The following is a 9,564-nucleotide window of genomic DNA, read 5'->3' as shown; positions in this document are numbered from 1 at the left end:
CAAGTGTGTGACTCTTGATCTAGGGGTTGTGAATTCCAGCCCTATGTTGGATGTAGAGATTACTTTAAAAAAATTGGGGCTGGGGTGCGCCTGGCTGCTGGCTGGCTCCGTCTGTAAAGCCTGTGACTCTTAATCTCAGGTTTGTTAGTTTAAGCCCCATTTGGGCGAGGAGCTTACTTAAAAGTAAATGAATAAAAAAGAATTTACTGAGTATTCTAAGACCTGTAAAAGGAACAGGAGGTAATTATTTAAGAGGCTTTTATTTAAATTGTTTTTCTGGGAAACTATTAACCTGTAAATTCCTGTGTCTTCTTTACTTGCATCCCATTTGTTACCAGGAATTGCTTGCCATTGAAGAAATACACAGTTAATCTCTCGTTGACCTCATAAAAAGAACATTTCCTTTACTCTAAATAGCCACACAGTTCTCCACAAAGCAATGTTGGCAAAGTTGCCAAATTTGTGAGTTGGAGATCGATCTCTTTTATCTTTTTTTTTTTTTTTTTTTTAAGATTTATTTATGCAGCTCCAGGGTGGCTCAGTTGGTTAAGCGTCTGCGTTCCGCTCAGGTCATAATCACTGAGTCCTGTGATGAAGCCCCACATGGGCTCCCTGCTCAGCAGGGAGTGTGCTTCTCCCTCTGCTGCTCCCCCTGCTTGTGCTTGAGCTCTCTCTCTCTCTCTCAAATAAATACAATCTTTTAAAAATAAAAAAAGATTTTATTTATTTATTTGAGGGAGAGAGAGTGCAAGGGGGAGGATTAGAGGGAGCAGGAAATAGAGTCCCAAGCCGACTCTGCATAGAGTGCAGAGCCCAAGGTGGGGCTCAATCTCACAACCCTGTCGTCGGAACCAAAACCAAGAGATGGTCCTGTAACTGACTGAGCCACCCAGGCACCCTGATATATTTTATCTTTTATTCCTCAGCTTGACTCAGCGGACCACTCTGGTCTAGGGGTCACAGCATGAGAAAAATCACGTTATATTTCTGAACCTCAGTTTATTGTTTCCTATAAATGTTGGCAAATGAGAAAATTTAGGGAAATTCTCTCTTTGCATGTCTCTGGAATATAGAGCCAAGCACGAGTTTTTATGCTTCATACAACAAATCAGACCTATGTTCTAAATAAATCTTTATGTTCATTTTTAAATTTTATTTTTAAATTCCAAAATAGTACACATTTATTGTACACAATTAAAATAGTACCAAAATGTAGGACTCAGAAACTCTAAGTGCCTCATCTTACAGATCAGAGATGACCATTGTTATGTTTGCATTTATTCTTCTGGAAATTCTTACACAGATCCTAACACAGTAACAACAGTAGCCACGATATTCAGTGTCCTGAAACTCGCTTGTTGTCATAAAATAATGTCTTTCTTCATCTATCTGTACACATAGATCTCTGTCCTTCTCTCACCTGCTGCCAAACGTTGCTTTTACCTGAAGGTGTATTTCTTCAAGGACCCAGCTTGTGATTTCACAGGGAAGTAACTTCTTGGGTGGGTGATCTTTCCTCATACAGGGGCCTGCTTCAGGTGTTTCCCTCTAAGACCCTCAGGGAAGATGAATCTGTTTAGGTAGACTTTTTGTGCAAGAAATAGAAAACGATTCCTTTTTTTTTTTTTTAAGTTTCCCTGGTGAAAATATCTTCATCAATCAGTGGTTCTCTCAAATACCAGAGTCATCCTGCCTGCTGTTTTTTTTTTTTTTCCAGAATTTTTTAAAGTTTTAAAAAATATTTTATTTATTTTAAGATTTTATTTATTTATTTATTTGACAGTGAGAGAGGGAACACAAGCAGGGGGTATGGGAGAGGGAGGAGCAGGCTCCCCTCTGAGCAGAGAGCCCGATGTGGGGCTCGATCCCAGGACCCTGTGATCATGGCCTGAGCAAAAGGCAGACGCTTAACAACTGAGCCACCCAGGTGCCCCTGCCTGCCCTGCTGAAGCGATTTTTCTTTTGTCTGTTAAAGGGAAACTACAACTGGATTTTTCATATGAAAACCCAGACTAACGGTTTCCAATAACACATTCTACACGCTCTGAGACTCAGCTCAAGAGTTTCGCTCTCAGGGAAAACTTCCTCACTCTTGCCCTCTCTGTTCAGCCATCCTTGCTCTCTGCACACCGTCCTTGCTCTCAGGAGAACCTCAGCGCTGTAGGTGGGCATCGCTGCAGGCCCGCTGGTTCCTTCTGGAGACCATCACGTCCCACAGAGTAGGGTTGTGTTTCTATTCCTGTCTAATTGTGTAACACCAGGTACATAATAAATGTTTACTAAATATTATTAGATAGTTGAATGAATACTAGAATTTCCATCCTCAATATTTGTGGGGATGATTGTGTACTTCATGATTTATTCAGATGCTCTCTTTCCTCTCCTTCCTGTTCCCTTAGAGCCATTTCCTTTATCACTAGGAGCTGGAACCAGTTGAGAGTTGAATGGTGCCAAGCATCTGGTGAACAGCAAGGAAGTAATCAAACTGTTAAAGTGGCAGGGCCCCTGGCTGGCTCAGTCAGGAGAGCATGCGACTCTTGATCTTGGGCTTATGAGTTCAAGCCCCACACTGGGCCTAGAGCTTATTTAAAACAAAACAAAACAAAACAAAACAAAAAACAACTGGTAAAGCCGCAGCTTGCCATGACCCTGGGGAAAAACACTGAACTGGGAGGCAGGAGACCTGGGTTCTTTTCCCACCTCTGGTACTAATTCATGTACCCGTTCACTCACTCTTTTAGCAATATATGTCTGGCACTCAGTTCTAAGTCCTACAGATGTAGTGGTGAAGAAGAAAGACAAGGTCCTAACTCTTGTCTTCCAGAGGAGAGTCCAGAACACAGACAGTAAAAGGTGATGTGATGGAGAATGTCTGGTGGCCGCTTCAGTTCTGTGATCACAAAGGACTTCTCTGAGAATGGACACTTCAGCTGAGATGTGAAGGAGTAAAAGCAGCCAGTCACTCAAGGACCATGGGGGGTGAGCATTCCAGGAAGGAGAGCCAGTGCAAAGGTCCTAAGGTGGAAACAGACTTTGTGTTGTCAAGGGGCAGAAGAGACAGTATGGCTGGAGCAGAGAGAGCTAGGAGGAACATGACTGAAAATGAGTTTGAAGAAGTGTGTGGAAGCCATATAATACCCTGCTTTGAGGAATTTGTATTTTATTTCAAATACAATGGGAAGCTAGTGGAGGGTGTGAGAAGAGCCTTCAGGCTCTCCTTCCAAGAATAGATTACAGGATGGTTACAGAGGGTTCAGCTGGGAGCGTTGTAGTGATTCAGGCCGTGTGGACTTGGGCTAAGGTGATTGAAATGAAAATGGAGAGAAGTGGATGAATTTGGAATATGATTTGTAGATAAAGTGGACAAGACTGGCTGACAGATTGAATATGGAAGATGAGGAAAAAGAAGAGTCAAGACGGAATCCTAGATTTATAGGTTGAACAACAGGGTAGATGTTCATGCTAATGGTTAAAAGTAGGAATACTGAGGAAGGAGCAAGTTGAGTAAGAAAACTCGAGTTCTTCATGGATAAATTATGTCTGAGTTGGATATTAGACGTGTGTGGAAATGTTAAGAAGGCAGTTGGATATCCAAGTCAAACTTTGGGGAAAAGTCAGGGCTGGATGTAGGGATTTGGGGATCATAAGCACAAAGATGTCTCTTAAGCCCTAGGACTGGATGGGGATACCAGAGATAGTAGTAGAGGAGAGAAGAGGAGAAGGAGCCAAAAAAGAAGACAGAAGGAACAGGAGACAGAAGGAAAAGAGGAAGCAGGGGATCATAGAGCCAAGAGAGAAAACATTTTAAGGAGGAAATAATCAACTTCTGCTGAAAGGTCGAAGAAGGTGGGAGCAAAGAAATGGCTTCTGGATTTAACAACATGGAAGTCATTGGTGACCTTGACAATAACAGTCTCTTTGGATAGTGGGAACAGAAGCCCAATTTGAGTGCATTGACGAGGGGACACAGAGAAAGCAACTTTCTTGTAAAGTTGAAGGAAAATGGAGAAATTAGTTAGTAGCTGAAAGGAGACATAGGGATTAAGGAAGATACTAAGAGCATGCACATGGGGATGATTCAGGAGAGGAGAAGTCTTGACACTGGGGGTCAAGGATCCCAGGGTCCTGGTGAAGAGTGCAGGAGCACCACTGAGGAGAGAGGGGACGGAACCCAAAGCCCAGGTGGAGAGGCTGGTTTTGAGAGGGGTAAGGGTTCTGAGTTTACAGAAACCAGAAGGAAGGCAGCAGGTAGGCAGACACGCACAAGGAGGCATGTAGATTTGGTGGAAAGAAGATGCAGGGTTTCCCCTTTGTGTGACTGTGGTTGAGTCACTTATCTTGCTGAGATGTGCTGGAGAAACTAAACAGGCCTGCTCCAGCCATGATGAACGTGCATCTTCAAACACAGACACTCTGCTAATGACACCTGCCTTAACATCTGCTTCATTCAGTGAGGGGCTTAGTGGGGGAAGGTGCAAGGTTCAACCCAGAACTAATTATAATAATAGCTCCTAACTATTGAACACTATTCATCAGGTCCCAAATGGAGGCTTTCCATAAATTCACTCTCACTGTCCCCACACCCTGCAAGGCAGGCTTTAGTACTATTCCCATGAGAGTAATGGGTGGCTTAATTGTTAAGAGTCTGCCTTTGGCTCAGGTCATGATCCCAGAGTCCGGGAATTTAGCCCAGCTTCAGGCTCCCTGGTTGGTGGGAAGCCTGGATCTCCCTCTCCCACTCCCCCGGCTTGTATTCCCTCTCTCACTGTCTCTCTCTCTCTCTCTGTCAAATAAATAAATAAATAAAATCTTTTAAAAAAGAAAAAGAAACCAAAGCTGGGTGGCTCAGTCAGTTAAGCGTCTGCCTTTAGCTCAGGTCATGATCTCTGGGTCCTGGGATCGAGTCCGGGTGAAGCTCCCTGCTAGGTGGGGAGTCTGGTTCTTACTCCGCCTGCCGTTCCCCTGCTTGCGCTCTCTCTCTCTCTGACAAATAAATAAATAAGATCTTTAAAAAAAGAGAAAAGGAAACCACGGTAGGTAGGAAGAGTTGGTTAAGCAACTTTTCTAAAACGATGCAGGGAGAATTTAAACCCTGATGTGTGACTCTGTATCCCTCCTTTTGACCATTGTGTTCTATTGCCCCTGCATAGAAAGGGGTGAAAGGGCTCAGCTAGGAGGGTTGGGGGTTCCTCAGCTTAAATATGTTCCAGCCTTCTCCTCCAAGAGAGATGACAGTAATTTCTTGCTTATTCCTACGAAGTGCTAAGGGAGGCAGGTGAGCTGAATTTTCTGGAGCAGGCTTGGGAATTAATGTTCCAGACTCCTTGACAAAGGCCATGTGAAGGCAGAGGGATTGAACACACCCATTTAAATCCATAATCCAACACTATCATCTGTGCAGCTGGGACATCTGTTGCCAGTTACCAGAGCATTAGGTAAATCTTCAAATGATTGTGGCCTTGGGTTTTTCCAGATGTTTGCCAGGAAACCGTCTTTGCTCAGTTTTGCAATCCTCTATAAAATAAGATCAGTTCTTAAGAAAACAAACCAGGCAGCAGGGCCTCATCCATACTTTCCAACTTGCGGAAAATTCAGGATTTTTCCATGCAGAACAGTACGATCTCTGTTTTCCTTTTCTTAATTTTCTAAGATAATAAGTGAATTGGTGGAAAGAGCCCAGGTCTGGGTGTAGGGAGACGGGCCCCTATCACCTGTCTCACTTCCCAGCTGGGTGACCTTGGAGAGTTTCCCAAGCTGTTGGTGAGGGCTCTGGCTATCAGTATAGAATGGGTGGAACCCCATGGGAAATTGGTATAATTGTATACCTTTGTGCATACAATTGAATTTTGTATACCTTTGTGTATACAATTTCAGTATAATTGAATTCCTTTGGGGTCTTGTGTCTTTCATTGCATGGTTCATGGGCATTTTTGTCAAACTGCCAAAGGGATCTATGCACAAAAAAGGTAGGAACCAGCAGGCGGATCTCTGTGGTTCCTGTTTAGTTTGACATTAAGTTTCATTGGCATACCTTCTGGGAACTAATTTTGTTTTAACAAAGTCCAGCTGAGTGTGGAAGAGTGTGGATAGTTTCCTAACACTGGGCAGAGGGGTCAATAAACAGGATATGAATGAGGATTATATCTGGGCTGGGACCCCGGCTAGCAGGCAGACAAACCCAGGCTCTTGGCTCTCACACGCTGTCATTGTCTGAGTAGAGGGGCGGCACCAGCCACACACCCACATGTGCATTTGGGGACCCCCTTGAGAGGCCGGAGCAGCCTGCAGACTGAGGTGTCTTGGGAACCAGGTGCTGCCTTGAGAGAGGAAGGAGAGGGGAAAGAACCAGGCCCTGGCCTGGCCTTCTACCTCCCGTGCTATTTCCACTCCTGTAATACCATCTCTGATAATAAAGTATGATGCTAGACATGATCCTGGGTAAAAGAGTTATCACTAATCCATAAGCCACCTATTAGATATTGGACATTTAATATGCTGCTGTTCTACGTATATTACCTCCTTAAAGCCAAGAGCAACCACGTGAGGTAGATATAATTATAGCCATGTCATGGAGAAGGGAACAGCCTCCCAGAAGTTAAACATCTTGCCCAATATGGTGCAGTGAGTGGCTGGACTGGGATTTATACCCATTTTCCACGTTCGCCTTCCCGTGAATGGGAGCTATTGGCCAGTCTCTTGGCTCAAGATAGTCCCTCTCCACCTCAGACTGGCACATGCCCCAGTTAGAAGAACAGGACTTCTGTGTCTTATCCAAGCCTCTAAGAAGATGGCCAAGCTTGATTTATTGACTTACTCTTTACTTTGTCAAAAGCAGTGTTGTACTGTGTCTAGAATCTGTGTTTGATGGAAAGCCTTCTTTTGAGTTTTCTGCAACTATTATTTACAAGTAGGTCCTTATCAGAGCTATGAGAAGAATATTATTGGATTTGAGATCCACAGCACAGGGGTGCCTGGGTGACTCAGTGGGTTAAAGCCTCTGCCTTTGGCTTAGGTCATGATCCCAGGAGGGATCAAGCCCGGGCATCGGGCTCTCTGCTCAGCAGGGAGCCTGCTTCCCCACCTTTCTCTCTGCCTACCTCTCTGCCTACTTGTGATCTCTGCCTGTCAAATAAATAAATAAAATCTTAAAAAAAAAAAAAAAAGCTTGGCAAACGGTTTTTCATGGGCTCTATCTCTTGGAGGGCGGTGCATAGCAGATCTGTTACAGACCCAGGAATATATCAGTCCGTCCCTTGGCCTTGTATGCTTTGCATTGGGTCTTAGAGCCAGTGTTTTAGAAGTCTTGGCAGAGTGAGCTATTTTATTATGGTACACTCTGTGCTTTTCTTTTCCAGAGGTCTTGTGTTAATGACTCTTCCTTAACCCACTGGTCCTTAACACTGGCTTATACCTGGGGTGCTTTCAACAAAGCTGATTCCTGGGTGGCCCCCTCCCCCGCCCAAGATTCACACTTAAATCTGTGTGAGCATTTGGGTATCAGTGTTAACGGCTCTACCAATGACTTCAGTGTACAGCCAAGGTAAGAACCCCTGAGCCATAGTCTTACTTGCCTTGAGCCATCTTGCTGGTGCTCCCTTACCTAAACAGCCTGGCCAACTCTTGCTTGTCCTCCAGCAAATCTTCGAAATCTGGCAGGGCTCTGTGGCCTTCCTCTATGCTCCCGGGACTGCTCACTGTCACCGTCACATATCTCATGGCATCCCAGTCTTTGGTTTGTCTGCCTTTCTTACAAGGCTGTACGTGGGAGAGATGTGGCCTCATGTCTTTAAAGGTCCAGCTTCCATCACAGCGGCTGCCAAAAGGGGGGAGTTTGGCACATGCTTGTTGCATAGATGAGGGGATGTACACGTTTGTGGGGGAAAGAATCAGAAATGTGGTTAGGCTCGGGTCTATTTCCCCAAGGGCCCGGAAGACATCCCAGGGGAGCTCAGTATGAATGTGTTTAGGGAGGTCTGAGGCCAAATATGCACCTGACATTCAGAAATAATTGTGTTGTTTTGAATAAATTGTCCTGTAGGTTGTCCTAATGTAGACCACACTGACCATCGCAATCCCACAGTGAGCTACCATGTGCCCCCTTAACTCAGCCCAGCCGTCTGCACGGCTCATGAGTCAGGCTGCCCCTTTGTCCCTCCCCGAGATGTTGGTTCTGTCTCAGAGAAACAAAGGGAACATTCTGGCTGTGAGAGAATGGCTTTCAGGGTTTTCCTGGTGCAGCTCTGGAGAGAAGACACTTTTATTTCTATCTGTTCTGTGGGGACCAGGAGAGGCAGGGGGTATGTCTGTGGCCTTCTGTCATGAGATTCAGATTCAGAGAGCAGTGGCAAAGCCTTCTCAGGGTGGGCACTCTAAGGTTTCCAGGTGGGAGAGTCCTACTGTTAGTGAAAACAGAGAGGGACGATGAGGAAGAGGGAAGTGGCTTCTCCTAGGAACCTACCTGATGGTACTCGGACACCATTGTGGGGACTGTTCATTAATTCTACTCCTTGGGCAACTTGTGAAGTAGATATCGTCTTGGTATTCTCACCTTTGAGCCACCCTTCTCACCCATATCTTCAGGCCCCTCATTCTCTCCAGTCAGCCTCCTATACTTCTGTCTCACCCCTTCTCTTCCCAGTGGCAATGCCTTAGCGTGGGTCACCATCTAAATTGCTATGAGAAGGCTCAAGTGTCACCAAGCTCACACTTTATGTCCAAACCTTAGTGAGAGCTGCGTTTGGACCTGAGCCTTGATTGAAGGGATTTCTCTGTTGAGTGTGATCCTGAGACTCAAGGGGCCCATCTAAAGACAGACTCTGGGGCCTGAAGGAGGCTCCCACCTCACAACCCTAAGTGATGAACACATACACTTTGCCTTTTTCTCTATAATTTAGCCTCTTGTCATAGTAACTATTCCAGGTTGAGAATTTCACTTCCCAGAGACTCACCCTAAAACTCAAAAGAACCCCACTGATGGCCTAAAGATTTAGGCATCACCGTAACTTACCCCTTGCCCCCCTTTCCCCCCTTGCCCCGCTGCTAACCAGAGCTCCGGGCTGTGGAATTTTCCAGAGGCTAGTGCCTCCATTTGAGGGGAAGCGACTGAATTTCCTGGGACCCGCCCACTTCAGGAAGATCATTTGAAAAGATGTCATGGCCTGCTTTAGGGAATAATTATGAGTTCTGGAGCAAGGATGTATTTGGGTAGGACTGGCTTTGACAGAGGTCCTGAGGGACATGGTTTGAAACGGGGGAGAAGGAAAAGTTAAAAAAAAAAAACAACAAACAACAACCAAAAAACAAAAAATCAAACAATGGTACAAAGAGAGCACTGTCCCCATGAGCAGATGGAGTTTGGGGTCAGCCCAGCCAGGGTCGCTGTGCCAGACCTCCCACGACATCCGTGTTGGGCTGGGAGGAAGCACATCTCTGGTCCAGGAGATAAACGGCTACATTAAGACGTCCTGCAGACCAGAGGGATACACACAAGACTTTGGACTTGAAAATCACATACAAATGGCAAGTGGAGGGTACTTTTCACTTCTACATTAGGAATCCTGCAGT

The sequence above is a fragment of the Mustela erminea genome, chromosome 1 (assembly GCF_009829155.1).
Source record: "Mustela erminea isolate mMusErm1 chromosome 1, mMusErm1.Pri, whole genome shotgun sequence".
NCBI classification, from domain to species: domain Eukaryota; kingdom Metazoa; phylum Chordata; class Mammalia; order Carnivora; family Mustelidae; genus Mustela; species Mustela erminea.
Note: the sequence above shows the minus strand (reverse complement) of the source record.